The sequence below is a fragment of the Andrena cerasifolii genome, chromosome 5, assembly GCF_050908995.1.
Source record: "Andrena cerasifolii isolate SP2316 chromosome 5, iyAndCera1_principal, whole genome shotgun sequence".
NCBI lineage: Eukaryota > Metazoa > Arthropoda > Insecta > Hymenoptera > Andrenidae > Andrena > Andrena cerasifolii.
This window is the reverse complement of record NC_135122.1, coordinates 17,637,703-17,661,649: the sequence shown is the minus strand read 5'-3', so window position 1 is coordinate 17,661,649 and position 23,947 is coordinate 17,637,703. Positions and strand designations below refer to the sequence as shown.

The window sequence follows — 23,947 nt, the reverse complement described above, 5'->3', positions numbered from 1 at the left end:
TCCATATTTAACGACACCGTACTTCATTTATTTATAGAACCAAGAGTCGCTCCAGTTCCAAGTCTTCTTCAACATTCGATCAAACGCTGTGCCAAAATCTTGTCATAATTTGTCGATCCGTCAAATATATTTATACATACTCAGAATAAATTATACCCATTTATCTCGAGATCTGTGTATAACTGGAACTTACTCCACGGAGGTTCACTTTGGGCTTCTTTATAAATTCATGGATTTGTTTGTCATGTCTCAAGCAGGGAGTATTTATCAGTGCTACTGTTATTTCAGTTATTTCATGTACCATCGCAGTTACTACCAACTTGCCAACAAAATATCCAAATTTGTTTCTCACAACTAGACTCATACTTAACAAAAATTTTGTGTCAATTTTGTTCCAGCTCACAATTATAACCCGCAATTAATATGGTATTTTTAAAAAGCTATTCTCTGTATAAACATCAAACAATTTATGTACATTGTCTAAAAGCCAACGAACATGTGTGTAAAATTTGAGAGCAATCCACCCAGTAGTTTATTCTCCATAAATTCCTAAAGAAACCCATGTTTTTCGGGCCTCTGAGGTTTGAAAAACATTGAAAGCACGGGGCAAAATAGATCCAGACACGGCCTTCTGGCGGTTAAGACTACGTAGAACACGGTGATCGTTCGTATGCGACCAACGTGGGCTTAACTATAAGCCAAAGCGGAAGAACACTGAAACAAGTGTCGTGGAAGTTCCGTCTCGTCCCCTGCACGATCCTCGAAGAAGTTTGCGATCGAAGAACGTCAATCGACTCGAGTTGTCGCGTAGGAACTTTCCGAAACTTTTACGGGAGGAGGGACTGCGACCACTTGATGCCCGCGCCAAAGTGGTTACACACTTTCAGGAAGCTATTATCGAAGAATCGACGGCATCGTCGAACGCTTCCGAACTCGAAACCGCGACACGTTTTCCCTTTGTCCGCCAGCAGCGTTTCAGTATTCTTTTAAAATTATTTTCGACGCGATTCCCCGGTAACGAAGCTGGACTTTGCTGAAGGGGGTTCTGTTGGCAGTTCAGGTTTGAGTAACTTGCGTTATTGAAAGGAAGATTGAAATGTGAATAATATCGAAAATATTATAATTAAGTAGAAGATTAATTATAGTTTGGTTGGGAAACAATGTTTGACGAAAATTCCCTACGCAGCAAAATAAGTGGGAAGCAGAAAATCTGTTGAAAAATCAAAAATTGGAAGAAGAAAATCTATACCTAGTATTAGACAAAGGAAATTTGAGATTTGAATAGTAACACAAATAGAATAATTTATCTAGAAGAAGCTAAATCCTTCTGTTTATAGTAGACAGTGTGAAGGGATTCCTTATTATAGATCAGAGATGCCAACGTGATAGATAGAACTCAGTATCAAAATTACGTAGTATTCAAATTTCTCTAAACCACAATCATGCATCGAATCATTTTTACATAGGTAGTGACAGTCATAATTATCTAAACAGCACAATTGAAGAGTCCTTGTAGAAAACACTGTAAGTGCCAAAATTAAAAAAAATCTTTTTATCGAAATATGTTCCACGTGCCACTGGTAATACTATAAAATAGAATTAAATTTTTAGCACTTAGAGTGTTTTCTACAAGGACTCTCCAATTATGATTAAATTCCACCAAAATCGAATTTTTTGAATCTAATAGAATTTCCCTCAACGCTTCTCAGTCTCACATTCCTCTGACACCCGTTTTCCTTTCTATTTTGTATAAGCATGCCTCAGAGGGATGGGCCCGGTGTTTTCCATCACGAGCGGCGTTGTCGCGGCGCTGTTTTTCGTTAGCGAAGTGTGCAGGTGACGCGTGTTCATTTTCGTAGGGTGATGACCGAGATGAAAGTGAGGGCTGCTAGCCGCTCGTAGGGGGTGACATACCCTTAACAAGCGTAATTGGAGCAGGTGGTCGGCCGTGGCTGCGGTTTCCCTGCATACGTAACTACCCAAAGGTATTCTACCCTCTGCGCGACCCGCTCAGTCCGCCCTTGTCGTCGAATTCGCCCCACTTTGCTCAACTGCGATCTTTCGCAGCTTAGCGAATCGAACCGCCACGATTTCGCTCCGCCAAAAATGAGAGCAGCGGCTGCTCCAAAAGTACAGTATTGATCGTCAGCCGCAAATGTCCCTTCAGCAAACAGAACACTGATTTTTTTATGACCCTAGGATTCAAATGCAGATTCGTTCCATGAAGATTGTGGCTGACTACTGGAATTCTTTTTATATTATCTGCACATCTCGTTTTTCCCTCGTGTTCTCTGAAACTGCGTTGCCTCTGTGAATATGTAAGAAGTCGTGTGCCACGGAAGTGTCCCCTGTGAGGAAGACCTAAGGGTTTGTTACTTATTCAAATGGGAAACCATGCCGTTTTTATGCATGCGATATACAGGGGTTTCGAGATTATGCAAGGTGAAGTTGCTAATTTTTGCTGGGAAGGGATGGGAAGGTATTTTTAGATGTAGCAATCCGAGGATTCCGTTTCAAGTAACAGGAATATGAAGTTTAGATTTCGGGTTTTAGTTAAAGTTCAGAATATTGCCTTGAAATCTAGAATACATAGGAACACATAGGCGAGGGGTGAGGCAGTATAAGTAGCAGGCATTGATCAGCCCTTCAGAAGAAAAGAAAAAAAAGTGAAAGCTTAAAAGACAGACAAGCCACAATTAACACGTCTTACAAAGTATCACAAAATTATATAGTAACATTTATGCACTTATAGAAAAATATCAGACGTGCTAAATTTTTCATAATCTGAATTATCATTTCGCAATCAAGCTATCAAGCACAATTAACCTAATAAAGAAACATTATTTTCAAGGAAACATATTTCACCACCTCATCAAGAGGATGTACATTAAAATTCAGTCCGCAGCTTCAAGCCAGTACACCAAACGCCACTATCCCTACAGTTTAGCTCTCGTAGAGCGGTTCAGAAACTCAGTCCCTCGACTGTATCGAGCAGTCACGCCACGTGCCCCCTTCACGACCACGTGGCCCCTCTTCGCAGCTCTTCTTGCGCTCACAATTAGCGATATCAACCAAGATTTCCCAAGGTGCGCATTCAAATACGCATCGGACGTAACTAGAAAACAGTGTATACGCTCCTAGCAAACTATCAGTGGAGTGGCTCACAGGTATCATCGAGCAATAGCGGTGCAAATAGTTCAGTTTTTATGTAGCCAATAATACAGTACTGCAAATATTTATTGCATCATTCTCACATTCAAGTAGCACGCACAATTCTGTATCCAACTTCTTTTGGCCAAGATAGTGAGCTACAGAATTTCTGCAATAAATAAATTTTGCAATAATATTTTCCTAGCACTAATACATAATAAGTAAGTTATAAGTGATAACGTGTTTATTCGAGTGATGCAATAAATATTTCCAGTACAGTAGATGAACATTGTATATGTAAATATTATATACATGTAGTTATTAAGAATACGAGTCTGGAATCAAAATCTGCTGCAGAGAAGTTCGCGTAAGACCAGTGGAGCTCTTAAATGTACAAAAGTATGTATTCTGTCAGATCCCAGAAACTCCTTTGTTTATTGTGGAGTACGTGCTTGTCCAGGTTGTCCAAAATGCAATAAAGAAAGTCTGTTCGAGCAAGACGCCTGATGTGCTCCACTGTCGAAGAGTCTCCCAGGAGAGTAACAGCGACTGTTAGGCCCGAAACCTCCACGCCCCCCGTTGTGTTTCCTCAGGTGGACACCTAGTGTGTGTCTGTCAGGCTGTTCGAGTGCAGCGGCTCGGGGAAACTCCTTAACGCGGACAAAAGCAATTAGACTGTCCGTGGAAACACGAGATGCCAGGAGCCTCGGCCGTCGTTGACTCGAGGCCCGACGCAGGAGGCGTAACCAGCAGTTTCCCCGCCGTGGCACTCGCGCGGGCGAAAGGAAGCTCGATAATGTCTTGGAAAGTGAGTGGGTAATTTGATTGCGCCCTAAGATACCGGAACAGGAAGCTGATGTAGTTTCGGAGGAGTTGCTCCACCCTGTCGCCACCCTCTCCTTCCCTCTGCTCTCCCTCCGCGCTGCCAGTCAGCGTTAACTTTAAATCAACTCTTCCACGCTGCTAAGCTGGCGTGCCTCTTAAAAATCGTTAATCTAGTGGATGGTCGAGATCGTGCTGGAACACTTTTTAGGAGAGAAGTAGGAGCGTCTGTGATGGAGAGGTGGCTTCTAATTGGGGATATGATTGATATTTCTAGTGACAAGGCGTAGGAATTATTGTGCTTTCTATGAGACGAGGAACTTGGTTGAGGTCTGTGTATGCAGGTACTTAGGAAGGTTTGGAGGTTCGGGAAGGGAACTCGCTTCTTTGCTTATAATCAAAAAAATAAAGTGTTTAAAATATAACGCGTTTCATGGATCAGAGACAACTAACTCCGCTTTTTCGTTTTCTCGCAAATTGGACCTTTACCTTTCTTTGCCGCCCTTCCATGCGCCACACGTATACACACATTTATCTCACTCCGCTCACTCTCACCTTCTCTCATGTATACGCGAATAATCGATTTTGTGGATTCGATTTCATAGCTGTACCACTGGGGCAGGCAGCCTTGCCCGAGCAATGGTTGACTCGTACTACTCGCCCCTGTAAGTTCTTTCCACTGCAGGTCTCCAATTTCGTGTAACCAATAGCTTCAATATTTACCTCGTTATCGAAGATTTGAGTAAGACTGGAGCTCTCGGGATTAAGACCAACTAAACAAAATTAACACTAATCTTTAAAACAAATGAGTCGCTCGCAAGAAACAGGAGGAAACTTCAAGATCCCCACATTCCAATTGAAACTCTCAGTGTTAAAGCTCCTTGGTCAAAGAATTAACTAAGGTCACGTGCTACTGAATTTCCAAAGTAGCAAGAAAACTGCGTCCACGTTATACTTTCATGCCACAAAATCTCAACGGCCGCGGGACTTCGAAATCGAACTTACAGCTGCGGAGTTCTGTCGAAGCCTCCGCTCGTTACTTCGATCATTTAAGCGACGTGGTTTGCCCTTCGATTCCGTAAACTCCCAATCATCGATCCGTCGCCCATTTCCATTCGCTGGCACGCGTCCACGTGCGTCGAGCGGAACGTGGAGCACGCGAGAGAACTTGAACACCGTGGACGGAAAATAGAGAAAAGCTGTTGTTCCTCACCAGGGAAGAATAAAGGCAAACGGTCCGCCGGGGAAAACTGATTCTTCCGCGTTCAGGCGATTTCCTCCACCCTCGAATTCTTCGTAAACACTTAAGCGTAGCGCGCTCCGAACTGTTTGCCCACAACTGGCAAACGGAAACGGAATTCCCGTGGACTCCTAGGCTAATACACTGTCTGCCTTGCGATATTAATTTTACGTTTGGCTCCTTGGTGTCGTTCCAGTCGATACTTTCACTCGTTTCTCTCGCGTCTAAGAGACGAAGAGGGAGTAAGTCAGGAATACTATTTTTTTTCTTTTCTGGTGTAGGAAATCAATCGTAATTCGCGTGCATTATTGTGGTGATTGTTTTCAGTTAGATTTGAAAAATATAGAAACTAATTATCTGCTGTAAATAACTTTGCAACTTTTGGAGACAGAACAAAACTCTAAATATAAGAATTGTTCAGTTTTTTATGCCCTATGACACTACCGAAAGAAATGCATAGCTATATTAAACAACGAAAAGACGCCACAACTCAGGGTTGATTTCACCCCTCCAGAGTGAAGTTGAGTAGAAAACAAAATTGCTCCTTGCATACTTCAATATGTTCCAGATTCGCACAAAGTTTCATTAAAATCAGAATTTTCGAGTTGGGAATGTTTCCTCGTAAGTGATAGAACATTCAGGATCGTCAGTCTTCTGATGATTAAAATTGTTATGATTTCAAGTCGTGCGACCCTTCGCCCTGAAAAAAGGTTTAGAATGCTCCCGTTCACGTGAAACGAAAGGTTCCTTTATATTCTAATCTTTCACAAAGAAAATCCTTCCACTGTAACGAGTAACACTGTAAGGGGAAACGGTATGTGCATGGTCAGACGCCGATGTCTCACCGAAACAAAATTGTATAAATTTCTTGAATTACATCCGACTGTTGAATTGAAAAAGGATAGCGAAGCGAGCTCGTTGAAGCGTGGAAAATTTAAAAATATAAAATGGGACGATTCATAATATAAAATGCAGGGTATTAAGCCTGATTGAAGATTCAGTTATGAATCTTCTAATCTTGTACGATCTATTTCAGGGTACGTATACTTTAAAGTACTAAAACAAATGCTAACGCGCAGCATGTAGTAAAATTAATTAGCTCACGTCCGTAAAAGCATTCCTTTTCTCCCGTGTACCATTTTTGTCCGTCCCATTTTCCGCGCGAGCTCGTAAAGAAAAGCGCGCACGAGAAAACTAGAACTCTTCGGAAGTTCGGTGGAGAAACTAAAAGAAAATACGGACCATCTGCTCGACATAAGCGAAGAAATGTTTCTCGATCCTTTTTGGTTTTACCACGGTACCGTGCTCTTGACAAGTACTAATGCGAATTTCCTTGGCTGATCGTTGATTTTTCACGATACATCGTCAGTAAATATTTCACCGATAAACGAGACTATGTGAACCGAGTGGGTATCCAGTCCCTTTTCATCCGGTAACGTTTAACGGTATTAAAATAGTTCCTCTGACAATGGAATCTTTGTAGCTGCAAGCTTTTCCCCCGTGCCCAGTACTTTCCTATTTGTTTATTCAAATTGGCTGCCTGCGAGTCTCTTCCATATTCGTAAACTCAACGGAGCCTGCACGTGTATACATTTACACACATTTGGGTTTAAAAAAATAATTGAAAGCAAATTTCGTTCTGCTTTATAACGCAATATCGAAAGTACATTTATATTATGAAAAGTAATATTTGGGTTTCCAAAAATAATTGAAAGAAAATTTCTTCCTGCTTTATAACACAATATTAAAATTAAGTTTATCCTAGAAAATTAATATTTGTGTTTTCAAAAATAATTGAAAGAAAATTTCTTCCTGCTTTATTCCACAATATTAAAATTAAGTTTATCGTAGAAAATTTAGATTTGTGTTTTCAAAAATAATTGAAAGAAAATTTCTTCCTGATTTATTCCACAATATTAAAATTAAATTTATCCTAGAAAATTTAGATTTGTGTTTTCAAAAATAATTGAAAGAAAATTTCTTCTTGCTTTATAACACAATATTAAAATTAAGTTTATCCCAAAAAAAGTAATCTGTAGGAAACAGACTAGACAAAGGATTTGGATTCAATAAAAGGATTAGCAACTTTAATACCATTTCAATTGTTATTGTATTGGATAAAGTTATCCTACCCCCTTTATGGGATACAGAAGTGATGCCCGTTTCTTTTCAAACGACGCCTTTACTCCGTCAAAGGGAGCAACTAATTATACGGTTGCACGATGAAAGGACGACAGAAAAGTTGCTCTGCTTGTTCCCTGTTGCCGAGATTTTGTGTTCAATTATTCTTATCACCGCTGCGGCCGAGGAAGACGAGGGTAGTTTGCGAAGGGTGCCAAAAACAAATGGTGGCAGCGTTCTTGAAGCTCGTTACAAGTTCGAGTTAGTTAATTTGTTATTTGCGCTCCGATTCTGTTCGTCCCTCCATTCATGTATACGTTTCACCTTTGCCGCGAGCCTGACTTGAATTTCTAACGGGATTTAATTCATCGTTCCCAACTGGACTCGTTACAACGTTTAATGAAAATCCTTTTGTTTCGCTTTGTTTGTCTTCCGACATCACACTGGGCGCGAATGAAATTACAATTTTCTCTTTCGTTACGAACGGTCGGGTCCCTCTCTTTTGCCTCTGATAGCGAACGGTGAAATTGTTCCTCGTTTCGACTGATAAAATTTATCGCGTCCGAGTGTAATGCGCGTGACACGGAACGAGTGGTTTCGGAATTTCGATGTGCAGTCATTTATTCACTGCATTATTGTGCTGGATGACATATTCATTATATTAAGAATTTTAGCATGCCTCGCACTTCGAAAAATATTATTTAATGTGATAGTTTTGAGAGAATTCTGAACGTGGAATCTTTTAATAACTTCGTCGGATTTGAGTTCTAGACCTGTTTTTTTAAACAGTCTACATTGCTGTGAATAACGATTTTTTTGCACTATTACCATTTATGAATAATTCAGTGAAATAGATCACAAATGTTTAGTAAATGTCTATTTACACGAACACAAATTTTTTAAAAAAAGTCGTTGCTGTTTGCAAATTTGTGTACGTAAAATTTGTAAGTTCAGTAGATATATATATAAATTTTTCCTGCATGCTTCTACCAGAGGAAAAATTTAAATTTTATGAATGTAATTTAAGAGATTCAGTATCTTATTTTTCTAAATGCATTCCTCGTTCGATCTAAAGAAATTGAATATGCAATATTTTCACAAACCCAAGTTACACATTAAGTTTTCTCAAGCATTTGCAACTTGAGAAATCAAAGAACATATTTATTAGAGTAGTTACACGTTAAAGCGGTTAAAGGGAGGTTGCGTTTCTTCACTTCGCGAACTCTACTGCCAACGGTTCATCGATTCGAAGACATCCCGAAAGGAAACGAGATACGAAGAGGACGTTACTCGCAATTAGCAGCTAATAAATCAATGTTAATGAAGGTTCAATGGTGGAACGCAGCGAGAGAAATGTTTCTTTGACACCCTATTTCCAGGCTTTAATGAATCTTGAAGTGGAAACTGTTGGCATTTCTACGGAAGATTTAATTAATTTTAACGCAATGATTACTTCCGCTGTAGCAGAAGGGAATTTAACATTATGCTGGAAATATTGAAGTGACTGCTGCTTTTACGCGCGACACTTCTACCTCGCCACGTGGACACTCAAATTTCATTAATCAAAGATTATGAAAAGGATCAATAGTGCTTTAAGAAACATATCCCACATTATATAATTCCACAGATATTTAATGTTTCAATTCACAAATTTAAATTTCGAAAATTTCATTACCCCCTTCTATCAAGTACTCTTCAAATATTCACACGTTAGTTTCTGCAAACACTCAAGCAACTTCCTCCGATTACTCCATTAATTGATTACTAACCACTTGCCAGCCCAATAACTATTGGAAACTCTCCAAATAAAAGTAGGGTAGACCGAGGGCGGTAGTAACACTTTGACTTTGGAATACGCTTACGCAAAAACTATTACAGTTACAACAACAGTTTTTTTCACGAAAATATTACTTACTTATCTGACATTATTTGAGCCACAACAGTTTCGCTGTATGTCAAATAATATTCCGGTTATTAATAAAAAATGAGAAGCGGAGAAAGTGTTACAATCTCTCCCTTGTTACTATCGCCCCCGGTCTACCCTACCTACCCTTCAGCGTTTCACTCCACTTTGCCATACTACCAACAAACTGTCACCGTTTCAAAGCGTCGCCCATCGCTAACTACCGATCTAATCGGAAACCACGCAGTCGCGCGAATCGCGCGACAGAATCGCGTTAAAAGTCGGCAAGAGGAGCACTAAGTAATTAAACAGGGCGCAAATTGTCCCGCCAGAATCTCCTTAAAAGCGGAGTTATTAAGGACACGCGCCTCAACCCTTGAAAAATAATCGTTCCCTTAATCGCGGGAAAATAATTAAAACATCTTTCGGTGGGCCCCCAGCCGATTAAAACCCTTTCCTTTTCAGCGGAAAATTGGATTACCGGAAGCAGGGGGTACCAGGGAAGACGGCGAGATTAAGAAGTCGTCCCCAAGAACTGCGGGAGGGTGTGAAAGACCGCGAGCTAAATCTCGTTTTAAAAGCGTCGCGAGTGAGTTACTGGGCCCCACTTGCCGCGAAATTCATTGTAGTTTCATCCCCCTACGCCGAAAGTCTTCTTTATGCATGTGCCATCTACGCGCGCACGTGTCGATTAGACTTTTCAGACGCCGGCCTTGGGAATATTCTTCAAAAATTCTTCCTCCGTCGTGCTTCCCTTAAACGACGTTTCAACGCCATCTACGAGGCGTTCCACCAGCAATCATATCAATTACACACGCGTGAGTGGAAATTAAACGCAGCTCCAGGGGGGGCGGAGGGGAATATTTTTCGCGCGACGTGAATTAGTGCTGAGGGTGTTGCCTTGAGGAGCGAGGCTGATGATTTAGGGGCAATAAAGAACACCTGAAATTTCATTCTTTTGAGGAACGTTCCATCCTGGGGATTAGTTCGGGAAGTTGCTTTTTGAATCTTAATGTTATCTTACTTTGCGACTGTGAATCGTGTTGAGTGTATCCGAAATCGTGGTGTGACCGAAATGGAGCTGAATCCTTGTGAAAAAATAAATCTTTATACGAGACTTTTTTCCGAGAATATTCATTTTGAAGATTCGTTTGGATTTGGGATGCGGCTTGCAATGTAAATTACTTAGTTACTCATTTTAGGTTTTATACTTGCAATATTTTAGCCCTGAGCTTTTTAGCTTTTAGCTTTAATTATGAATTCTAAATGTACACTGCGGTTCATAAGTAAGAATGTGATATTTGGTACTAAATACTTTTCACTTTTTTTATTTTCTGCTTTTAATTTAAAATAACAAATAAAGTAAAGTTTGTAAGAGTTTGCCAACAAATTTGCAGCGTGTTTCAAAATTATTCCACACAGATTAGGTGCTCCAATACTTATGTCTTACAAATGCTTTAAAATTGGTTTACCTTTCAAGAATAACGACAAAGTACAAGTAGAATGTGTCAAAGGGAAGTGGAATTACTAATGGCGGTGTGCGTCTCGGAGGGATACAAACAACGTTAAGGATTTATTGTATACATTGCTATTTAACTAGAGAGCTATGAGTTCGCGGAACAGTTTCTTTGCACGCTCGGGAATTAATATTTACCGTGATATTGTGAAAGTAGCATTTCCGCTGTTCACAGTTTAATCGTTAACTCTTATTTGGGCTTAACGTTACTTAGTAAACTGCTCGTAGCCTGCTCGCGAATAATTTACGAATTTCGTGGGTATACGTGGCTCTCGAATGAAGTTGGCTGTTGAAGCTTTTACGTGTGAGTTCTTTTCGCGCGTAAAGTGTAAACTGTGTACACTGTGATGCTAATAAGAGGCCGAAAATTAAACTGTCACTTGATTGATCTAATTTGACAGTTAAGTTGTTTCTATCAAATAATCTTCGCAAGATATTTTACTACTCATCTTTTGCTGATAAAATTGGTGAAGATACTTTTCGAATTTCTTTACACGCGATGCTAATCTGTCGTTACTTGATACATTTCTTTTAATGTCCCTCTCGTTTTCAATGTGGATTTAACTTTAGAGAACAAAAAAAGCTCCGATGAAGATAATTCAAGAGAATATAGTGGAGGGAAATTTAACTCTGTATTCCCTTGTTTTTCCAAAGTAACTCCATTAGCATTATTATAAACTGAGATCTCACGTTGTCATACAACAGGTATCCGCTTCCCCCTCCCCTAATCTGCAGTCTTAGTCAATGATTTTTTAATCACTGTCTGTTCTTATAAAACAAATTCCTCACAAGTGGCTAGCATCACGAACTACCTACAATGCGTGCAACACAAAATTTGGAGCGTAACTGAGCTCGAATAACAAGAGAAAAGTGTTTAACTTTGTACAAGAAACAAGATGGAACCCTGTATTTAGTACAGACTTTCTTCGAATTACGACGGTGCATGCTGAATTAGCCCATAGAACTGAGGAAAGTGTCAGTCACCAGATAACGTTCGTTCGTTACTTTAATCTACCCTTTTTTACAACACTTAACACAGGTATCTTGCTGCAAGAAGTTCCTCTTCCCGCGGTATCGAAGGATCCATTTAGCTCAAAGACCGCGGTCTGCGCAACAATTCGCTTAGTTCGACAAACCCAGCTTTATCGACGACGCAAAAAAGTTCGCCAGCAGCTTAATCGAAGCGGAGGCCACGGAAGAGAAAGCGGGTTTTTGAGGCAAACTCTTTTACGTTCCGTTCGTTCAGCTCGCTGTTCTCGCCACGTAGGAACCCTGGACGTTCTTCCGCGGTGGAACGCATCTCTTAATAGGGCATACTTAACAGGCCACCATTTAAATAATTGCAAGCTTGCAAAAACCTCGGACGTTTCCTTCGATTTTTGCCTCTCCCTCGGGACTTTTACACGCGATTAAGTCTGTGAGAGGATGTCTGGTACGGGAGGAAGCGTCGTCGATAGACGCATCACTGAAATTCGATTCGATGAATCCCTTTGTTATATTCTGAAAATACAGGGAGAGGATAAATTAGAGAAAGGTGAAGGGTCGATTTCTGGGTAAGAGAATAAACTGAAAATTTGGAATATGACGCAGTGTCAAGTTTGCAGAGTGATTGTGAGAAATGAAGGGGAATGGAACTAGAATATTTTTATTTTCATAATAAGTACACCTTCAAAAGTACATTTCATGCACCTAATTTCGATTTTGATAACAAAGAAGACGGTACCAAAGTGGCTACTATGTGGGAGGAATCAAGATCTTAATATCTTATCCTGTTAACTGCGAACGACGACTTAACTCGTCATTGAAAATTCCTCTCAGCTCGAGAAAACCAAAGTATCATTCGTAAATAATGCATTAAGTCATACGTCGCATTGACTCTGGGCGAAATGATTCTGACTGAGAAATGTTAACAGGTTGAAGATGTAGGTACAATAAGTAGTATAATCCCATACTACCTAAGGCAAAATAAAGTAATAGAATGTATTTGAATATATTGAACTCTATTGAAAAAATTGTCCATTTCCGAATTTTCTTTTTTCCCAACACAGCAATGTACCCTTTGTCCAGTAAAGGCCATTTCACGCGAGACACTTCTGCAGCTCCCGATTAGTACCTCATACATGTTTACTTTCCAGATACACCTCTAATTTAAAACAGGTAGTATTAATCACCAGCCGTAAACGTGCCTTGCGTGAAAGGGGCTTAAGGGCCACGACCTGCGAAGCGTAACGCTACACCTGTTCCAGTGATATATTCCTAAGCGTCGTCACAGCGTTCCTATCGAAACAACGCTTCGCGTTGTCGTTTCTTATTTTATTACTGACTTCGTGCAACTATCGCACGCTGCTCACGTCGCTGTCATACACGGTAGTTGTTGAGCGAGTTTTACAGCGAGTAAAACTCGGGCGCTCCAACTCGAAACACTTTCCGCGGGGGTGCAGAGTACAAAGTGATAGTTTAGGAGACAACGTAACTTTGGTTCGGAGTACTCCTACGGTACAGTGGCCTCGCGATAACATGTTCGAGAGTCATTGGACAATTTTTTCGCGATACCGAGTCTCTGCTGCTTTTACGATTATTTGAATCCGAACGGAGTATAAATTGTTTCCTCCAAATAGGTGGACGCAATGGATTTGTTAACGAAACCAATTAACAACTGCTCGAATGTGGGCAGTAACACAGATCAAATTGCACTAGCAGTGTTCAAATTCAGTTGTGCTCGCATAATTCAATGTTTCATCGCGTTTATGGTGTCGAATCTGGAATTTCTATGGGAATAAGTAGATTCTTGTGAGAATAAGAATTCGAAATTACATCATCGCTTTTCCTCTGTGGACAAGCTACACATGATATAGGTACCGTGGCGCAGGGAATCTAGGAAACGCGGCGGGGAAATCTCGATTATCGTTTATCGGGACGAGAAATAAGGATGGCTGCAGCGATTATTGGCTCGCCTTCGCGGACAATTAATTTTCAGCGACATTTTTAGTAGCGAGTGCCGATTCTACGTGCCGTTGGCTAATCGATTCTAAAACGAGATTTCCAACGGCGATACGTGTCCCGCGTTGCAAAGAGAATGGCAAAAGCCACGCACGCGTGTGGGTGCAATTTAATCGCACGAACGCGCTCCATATTACGCGTTTCGCGAAGGAAACAAATTGGTGGCTCGATTTTACAGGCGTTCGACGCACGACGAAATAAGGGGATGAAGGGAAAAGTGGTTGAAAATTTAGCGAAATGTGAAGGAAGAGGAAATTTACAGTGGTGCTCGAAATAAAGTTTGAGATTTGTAGTATGATAACAGAAATGCGATCGTTTATTTATGTGTGTCTGCGTCGCAAATACCTGAACAAAATTATTGGCAGGTATACAATATGAAATGTCGATGGTGAATTTTATTTTAACCATTACTGTGACTGGCATTTCAGAATTGTGAGAAATGCTGTTACATGTGCGACATGAACTTCTTAAAGATTTCTTAATTGTTTATGTACCTGACATAAGTATTGGCAGTAGATGCTTTAGTAATCAAAGCTCGAAATCAACGTAACGAATTCTAAACGTAGAAATGGTTACATATCGTACAGGCTATGAAACTAAAACTTCAAAATAAGGCAACTCACTCTTTTGATTTCCAAACCATTAATACTTTCTCAAGTCAAATAGGTACCATCTGAGAAATCTCTGTCTAATAAATCTTTCACCATCTTGAACATTAGAAGGACTCAGAAATCAACTATTCTGAGATAAGATTAAACTAATATTCATCCCAATAAATTTGAATTGATTTGCACATTCGTTTTATCATTTTGTCAAAATTTTTCCGAAACTGTCCCACACTGTTTTCACTTTCTGTTACAATTAGAAACATTATCCCTCGAAATCACCTAAAATCTATTGATATAATTAGCCGGGAGTGCTGGCAGGTGAGCGCGAGTATTAATTAAAAGAGGGTGCGAATGGAGGGCGAGGAGACTTTTTTTTTAGTGAAAATACACGTGTCTGGTTGGGGATGGTGAAGAATAAAAGGAGAGCAGGGGAAAATGTACGAGTAGTTCATGCCCGACTCTTCAACGGTCCTCGTCGTTCTACATTTTCCTCTTTGAACTAAATTCTTTGTTAATTATACGGTCGACTGCTTCGTCGTTAAATTCAAGCCTTGAATTGCACCGGGCTTCTCCGTCTGAACTCGCTCGCTCAAATCCTGTTACGGACGCCGACTTTTTATCTAACTCGATGGCGGGGCGAGGAATTTGCAAATTTTTAAATGAACTTCTGGAGTGACCAGAAACCGTTCTCAGAATTTACCAGAAGTAATTCTAATTATTCAATCGCGTGGCTCGTTGTAAAATACATTGCTGTAAAAACACTGGCCCATTCGTTTTCCAATAGTGCGATTATTTCCCGTTCAATTTTCGCGTGGATGAAATTGGAGGAGATAAGGTAATAACCGGGCGTCCATTTTCGTTTTTAATAAACCGTCTTCGAACAGGGCTTAAATTTGATTTTAAATTTACATTTTCGTTAAAGCTTATGCTGAGAGCTCGTGCCTCTCCTATGTCACGGAGGGTTTCGAGTATCCGCCATGATTCTTCGAAATGAGCTTCTTAATTCTGGAGGAGAGAAATAAGTGACGTTAATCTTCGTCTGCTGGGTGTGGGAAGGTTCAATATATTGTGGAGGTAATCCGGTTCTAATTAATTTGATACAATTATCGAAACGCGTGTTGTAATGGACTCGAGTTTGCGGTCATTGATAACGTTTCAAACGCTTTGGTAGCCTAGTTGAAACACTCAGGGGATTGGATTGGAGTACCTACATACATTTCAATGTAGCAACCCGAGTACTTCGGATATCAGTGCTACATAACAAGTTGCTGCTATTTTAAAAAAGAAGTTGAAGTATCGATAGACAACTTGCGTATAAAGTTTAGTTATTAATTAAAATAGCAACTACTTAGTTACTATTTTATATAACTAGTTGCAATTCAAAATGTTCTTTCGTTCTCGTTCATTTTGATTTGTCGTTTGCAGTTGTTGCAGTTGCAGCCTGCGCGGAATTTTTTAAAATCCCTGCAGGGTATAAATTCCACAGTGGTTAATAAATGGGGAGGGAAATAAAATCATTTCATGTTCTAATTACAAAAAAGCATTTTACTTGAAGATAAATAAAATCAGCTACTCAATAATGAGTCAACGACACTCTTTTCGAGCTTTTTCTATTATTTTCATATGCATTTAGATTGTTATTCAATATTTAATATTCTAGGTGAATGGTTTTAAAATTCATGCTTGACATTTAGTATTCAAATTGATATTGAGCTTAAAAAGAGAAAACCCTCGAATCATTTTAAACGCAACATTCACACAGAAATTTTAAAAATTAGGGGAACATACGCGTAAATTAATTACCTAATAAAAAGTTTCAATTTATTGAGAATAATCCTCCTTTCCGGCTTATCGACATGGAGAACTCGTATAACAAAATTAGAGCGACATGGTCCAATCATATATCATTCACAAGAATCATCTTACGTTGATTTCTGAATTTCTGTTGCAGTTTTTCAAACTAAAATTTCCACTTATAAAATACACTGCCTGCAATGATTATTACCTCACTCGAACATTTCATATCTTCCCGCTTATACTTTCCTTAACATTACTATTAGAAAAATACTTTATCAATATCTTAGCCAGAATAATTATGATACTTACACAGGTTTGTTCAGATAAATATAAAATGAACCCTACAATTTTTCTGCCCCTGTGTGCGTCACCTCAACTTAATACTTCCCGTAGCGCGAATTTCCATTTGGGTGGAGGGAAATTTGTTCCTCGCGAGGTTGGAACAAGTTGGCGAATTAACACGTCGATTGTGGCCGTCCAAAACTTCCGATCGGTCCAGAACTGTGTACAATCCTCAACGAGTTCTCGCGCGGCGAACATTCTTGCCACGATCGGCCGTCGACGTCGATACGGGAGAGAAACGGGGCAGGAAAGTAAGTGAAACAGCACGGGAAACGGCGGATAATCGATGAATCGTGGCGTGGATTTAACGCTTACAATTACTAGGCATTAGCCCGCTTCGGAGTTGCGGTTTTTGTAACTGAATTAAAGGCTGCAACATCCTGGGAAATATTGCCACTGGGAGGCTGTCGCGTGCTGTATCGTTCTTCTATAAATATTGGACAACGCTGCTCGTTTAATGGCGAGTGAACGAAGTTTCTCGAGTAAGAGGATTGCGAGATCTTCTTTTCATTGCACTTTCAATGAGTGGCAAGTGGGTTAAGGGAAGGGATTTGTCTTTTGGTTTGAGCCTGTCACGTGTGTTATGGAGAAGATAATTTATAGATAGAGTACTAATGCACTCCTGTTCATAAGTTACTGGATATTTGCTCATTTTGAGCAAATTGATTATTTATTGGAACATGGAAACGAGGTTTCAAAGTGGATTTTTTTGTGATATTGTAAGTAGTAATTATGATTTATTATCCAGCCACGAATAAAGGAATATAATTGTCTGAAATTTTACTAACCGCCGAATCGAGAAGGAAGAACTCGATTGGCGTAAAATACAGTCCTGTATTCGGTGTAACGAACCTTGGTCGAAATTCTAGGAAGGGAACGGTAACAATAAATTTCCCCCAAGCGTAAACTACACTTAGATATCTCTGGTATTAAAGCCATAAAAGTCGTGACATATGTGTAACGTTGCGTGACGCAGGCATCGCGACGCAGAACTAATACAAACTTTACTACTTCCACGCTAGAGTTGGGTCTGACAAAGAATGAGTCATACTACTGGAGCGGTACATAAAATCTTTAATGCGCCCGAATAATTAAAACATGAATTTAATCCCGTTCTTTCCCTTCCACCATGGAACACCGCTGTAGTAGTGTTTCCGTAAAACAAGTTCGTTACAGTCTGCAATAAAAGTCAACGCTGTTACTGCTGTTATTATGGGCATCGTAATTTTTCATTCCATCGAAGTGTACCTTGCAACGTGAAATATCATGTTACGTTCCTTCTACTGTATTTTAAAAGAGCTTTGTCGTACGATGTTGAGAAACAGAAAGTTCGAAAATCGTTGAAATTATTTGAATTTGTTTTGAATTGATGATTGAAAAGATTTTGATTTTAATTAACTTCGACAGCAAACCTCTCGAACTTTTTCAATCACTCCGCAAAAGCGCACGGCAAACTTGTTAATGTATTCTTATTTAAAGTTACTTATTACGCAAACATTGTAAGGGCCGGAGAAAGTTTTAATTTTTATCGGAAATTTAACAGTTTCGTAAACTACGGAATCAATTACCTGCAGTTTCCGATTTTAATGTATTAAACCGACGCAAGTACGATCGTCGTGGAATCTATTCCAATTACATGAAATATTTGTAGAAATCATTTAGATTTTTTTACTAGTTTTTCCACAATATTCTGTATTAATTCAGAGAATATTGTCCGTGATTATTTGAATAATTGTTCGTGACAGACGCTCAAGACCGTTTCGATTATTTTTTAGGCAAATTCGTGTCGTTGTATTTATGAATTCATTTAAATTCATTTGTATCCCGGGCACGATAAATTGAACCAGTTACTCGACCGTATTTACGATTCATTGCATCAAAGGGCGAATTTGAATATTATTTTTTCAGATACGCAGCCCGATACAACCAGTTCCGCGGCGGTAGTTTCGAGTGCACTTGCTGCCTCTCTTTTCAGATACCGCGGTATCACTGCAGCGTATGTTTTCATTGGCGTAGTTCATCCGATTTTATCAGCTTTCGACCTAGAAAGGGCTTTCATAGGCACTTAATTCTTCGCATTTGCGAGGCTCGAATCAACGTACGATCTCTTCGTGGCTATTTTAAATTGAAGACTACAGTCGAATAGAGTTTTCAAATTCTTTCATTGAATTTAATTCCTCCCCCGATGTTACGCTCTTCACTGAATGCTAGGATCGTTCTTAACAGACACTACCCACTGATGCAAATCCGATAACAAATGGGGCAGCTCCAGACTTGAAAAATACGCCAAAAATAGAAATAGAAAATTATCAATTGAATAACTACTACTTATTTAGTGAGTATATATATTTTTCAATTAGTATTCTCTTACCAATGTCCAGTCGAAGCAATAATTCTATAAACAGTTTTTTCAGATTTATTCGAAGCTGGTGAAGATGGAGCTGCACCTCTCTTGCTGCAAGGTCCTTTATTCTTTGCAGAACATCTAACACTGATCTCCCATATTAACTTTGCATCCAAGAAACTCCATATTCTAAGTATTCACTTCTAACATTCAAAATCAAATCATATGCCACATAAACCTTAAAAATTAAAATTCCAAATAACTTTAATGTAAACCTGATGGTGATATTACGATGCAAAAGACTGCTACAAATCGACTTCTCCAATACAATTAATTTAATCCAAAACTATCGACAGAAGTCACTTCATTTCCTTACGAAACGCACTGTAGACATCTATCCACCCGTTTCTCCTTACAAATTGAAGCGACTCGCGAGCACCTTCAGTCACTGCTACTGGGCGTAAGGTTGCAATGAAAAGTGTCTCGAAGAGAAATCCCCGAGTTTCGAATTCGTGGCAGATCTTCGGGGCACTTCCACGCCGGAAGGATGGCGCGGGCTTCCGCGATAAAAATTTGCAATTCCGTCTAGCAACGTGCCACGGTCCGCTCTCCTATTCCGACGTCATCCCCGCGCTACGACCGCGAGGAATTTAAAATCTTTCTGGACAGTGCACGCGACGGCGAACTTCCGTTACAGGAAGAACTTTCGCGCACGCTTTTTCTCGCCCCGCTTGATATTACGGGGCGCTTCGGAAGTCGACGTACGCGGGCACACGTTCGCGGATTTCTGTCGCCCGAATTAGGCGCCGCTCGGATGAAAAGCGCCGCGACGGCGGCAACAATTGTCTCGCAAATTGGCCAAGCGGCTCCCTTAATTCCGAGGGCGAACACTGTGGTTGACGCGAGGCGTTTTAATGACTTAATACCGCGCCAGGATAATAAGCATGGCTCATTTGCGCGGCACAATTGGCTGGTGTTGTACTATTAGTCGCAATGTGATGTTCTTCGAGGTGCAACGGCAGGCGGAGTGAATAACTTCTGGCAGGGTGGCGGGTTTGGCAGTGGCTTTTCTCTGTGCCGACCTACTTTCTCGGTTTTGTAAATATTTTTTTACTCTTTCTGCATGCCCTCCTTTGTTTGAGTGCCGCTGATTGGTGCAGGCTGTTTCGGTCGGATTGAAATACAATTATCGGAGTACTGTGCACTGCCGTTCACAAATATTAGGATATTGTGTTTGCACGAAATGCGATATTTGGCGCGGATTGGACACCTCTCAGTGCTTTTATTTTCTGGTTTTCATTTCAAACACCAAATCGAGTGAAATTTGGTAGAGTTCTTCGATCAATGGGCAACGTTCGTCATTATTATTCCACACGGGGTGTGTCACGAAAGTTGAGACAGTGTGTGTTGCTTTAGAAATGTGCGATTACTTCAATAAATGATTTATTTTATCCTTTTATATTTATAATTTGGCGTATGTAATCCTTTTTTTAAATTTGTTGCGGTTTGAACGGGGTACAGAAATCGTGAACTCGGATTTTATTATAATCTTTTTTAATAGTAACAGTGTGCTAGGGGCCTTTAACCCCCCTCTGGCTGCGCCATTGCCTTACACCACCATTCATCAACCCAGTCGAGCCAAACCGAGCACCTAAGAACACAGAAACGAAGACAATTAAATACCATAAATAAAACCACCCTCGTACTCTGCCTCGAGGAACAACACCATGAAAGAAACTGAACACGGTGGAGGTGGGCTCGCGCTCGATAGCGGCACCGGCGATCATAAAAGGATAAGGAGACAATCAAGAAGAATAATACAATTCCATTTAACAGTGGAACGTCGGCGTGTAAGCGTTTCTTGCCCCGTTCTCGGGCCGCGAAAGTGCGGCAGCGTGCTCGAAACGCGACCTCACGGGCGCACCCTGTACCCCACGGATACCCTCGTAAAACCAGCCTGTATCGTTTCGCTCATTAACTCGCCTCAACAATGACCGTGGGTGTCGGCGTAGTACGTCGAGATACTTTCAACCCCCGCCTATCCACACCCTTCTAGTAGTGGTCGTGCGCATACGCGGGCGGCCGCCGAGTGAGGCGGTTCGCGCGTAAAATCGCGCGGAGCGGTGTGGCAGGCAGTCGCGCGTAATACGGCGCGGGGTGCGGTTCGTCGTGTTCTCTCGCCCCGAGAGGCCCACGGACTTCGTCCCGATCGTTGCACGCTCGTCAGCCTCTCTACAGTGCCGCGCTACGCCCCACCGCTCTGCGTTTCGGGGCCCCACGCGCGACGGGCGCCCGGCGAGCGCGCGCGCACGCGCGCGTTCCATCGTTCTTTCGGTATGTGGCGCGTGTGACTACACAGGCAGGGATGTGCTCCACGGGGGACTTGGGTGTCTTCCTGCTGCTGGCACTGACACTGTGCCAGGGCCCCGGCCGCGTCCTGGCGAGGAACGATAACTGTGAGTAACCATCGCCGCCAACTTTCCGCACCGCCCTGCGATTCAACGGTCGGCGATTCGCCTCTTCCCTTCGGCCGAGGGGAGCAGATCGATTTTCCCTTTTCGGTCGACAAGTGGTTGCGAAAGTGATAGGCCTCCGACGCGCCAGCGTGTCATTGCTGGGTGTGCGGCACGCTTTATTTTCCTGGGATGCTGGTCCTTGGGGGGATTTAATTGTCTTGAAATCGAACGGTGGAATTATTAGGCTGCGGTAATGTGGTTTATGGGGTGAAGGGAGAGTATTATGGGGGTTCAGCTGCTTGATGTTCGAATGTGAAATGTCTTGCAGTTCGGTGATTCTTGATGATGTAGGAAGGATGATGCGTGTAGAAGGGGATCCTCGTTTTGAGGGGTTGATTAGCTAATGTGAAATGGTTTCTTTTGAAGATCGTATTCTTTGTGATTTGGGTTATGACCAATTTATAAAGGGAAGCGATGGTGGTGCTTAACGGTACGATGCTTGGTGACTCATCTTGCAGAAATTTAGGGTGGTGGCCAAAAGACAGTTTAATATTGATATTTTTATTGATATCAGTAAATTGTTTTGGCGAATGCTCTTGATCTATACGATATAGTTGATTATAATTACATTATGATATTTATGGTATTTTTGATATTTTGAACTGCCTCTTGGCAACCACTGCAACTAAAATTTGATAGCTTGCAGGGTGGGATCATATCAGAATTCCGATTAAATGAATCTGATGATAAGTATTAGTTTCTAGAGTGATAGACTGACTCTTCCAATGATGTTAGGTTACCTATATAGTATTTTGAATCACAGAATTTGAACCGAGTTAATTTTCTACATTCTTGGTTATAAATTTTCTCTACTTCCTTCTCGTTTTTCAGATTTTTAATATATTGGCACTGTCTGACCGTTTAATTCTGGGACACTTGGTATTTCAGTTCGACCTGACATATATTGGTTTTATCTTTCTCCGACTGTCGGTGAGAAGTGGAGCATTTTTTATCTATCTATCGCGAACCTTGAGTTTCTTCTATCTGGTAATTCGATATGCTAGAACTTTGATTAAAAATGTAAATGTAATTGGAGAGATAGCGGGAGATAGAAGGAGTCATCAGTGTCTGCAGTGAACTTATTACTAAAGGGCAATTATATTATTCATCTCTCTCTTTGCATTAGAATCATTAAAGTGTTCCTACTTGATTATTTATTGAATACGCGAGTGACAGTAGTCTAGCTTTAATTGCATCAAGAAACTTATTTTCTCTTTAGTTTATTGACCTTTAATGTAAATAACTTGCAAGACAGGAGTAACTCGCTCTAGTGGACAAACGAATTTAAATGAAATATCTTACATTACGATATCTATAATAGGTTAAATTAGGAATTCTTATATTTCCATTTTATAGGCTGCTTCTATTTCAGACCATTTCCTTTTAGTCCATTACAAATTAAATACTATTGGTACTAATTTAAAAAAAAAAATTAAATCAGAATATGTAGTAATTTATTCACATCATTTATTATATTAGTATCCATCGTGTTTTACATCTTTTATTCTAATTCCCATCCTAGTCAATATCGAATAAAACCACGTAGATCCCTAAAACTAGTGTTCTTGCGTCACTTCGTGCCCGTAGCTCGTGTTAAACTCAGAAAGGAGGGAAGTTTTTGTTTCCCGCAGGTGTGTATATGTGTCAGTACGTGTACACGTACTGAAAGTTACTTGCCTACTCCAGAACGAGGCAGTGTGGCGCGATATACCCTCTAGTTTCCCGAACTTGTCCTAAATCCACGCTAGCTCGCAACAAAATATCAGAATTTATACCTGACTTTGTAGTAGAAACTTCCACGTAAGATTTTAAACACTCTGAAACAGTCTATGAATTAATTTCACCACGTTCCATGCTGCGTGGGTCATCAATGACTCATCGTAGATATTCACTGGACGTGAAGCTTTCATCTAAAGGAAAAAAGTATTCTTCATTTGAATCTTGAAATTAATATAGAGGAGGCAGAAGATGTAATTAAGATGAATTTAACACGAGCACTGTAATTATTACTGCTCTATAATTGGATATTGCAATCTACTTTTTTCATCACTTTTCAGGATTTTAATCGAGAATCTGAATTAAGTGTTAGTGGTTCTGTACGAATATTTGATTATGAAGAACAATAATTGTCCCATATTTAGGAAGCAACATCTAGCACTGCCCGCTCTTACCAATATAACATAATTCACTTCCCCTCTCCCCCTGTATCGTATATGCAGTGGCGCACTCAGGATTTAATCATGGGGGAGCCGAGTTGAAGGGATAAAAATATATTTAATGCAAATTCTATAAAATTCAAATTTATTTAAACGCTAATATCCTGTTTTCTTTTTACAAAACTCCTTCTTTGGAGGGGGCCAGGGGCCCTGGGCCCCTCTTTGGATGCGCCACTGTCTTGATATATATATAAACACTATTAGATGATATTTAGCATCTAGAAACTATGTAATTCTAAAGCAAGTGCAATAAAAGTTCCGACGCGGGTCAAAAATGGCCCGACATCGCCTTATCTCATCGCTGTTTACGTACTACTGTTCGAGGGTTAACTACACAGTTCCATCGTAGATCAATCGTCGGCTAGAGTGTCT

The 23,947-nt window shown here is 40.5% G+C and overlaps 1 protein-coding gene across 1 annotated transcript in view; it reads left to right on the top strand.

The window, feature by feature from the left end:
* The window catches only part of LOC143368888 (uncharacterized), a 212,165-nt gene that overhangs the window by 84,300 nt on the left and 103,918 nt on the right, over positions 1 to 23,947 (top strand). The window lies entirely within an intron of this gene.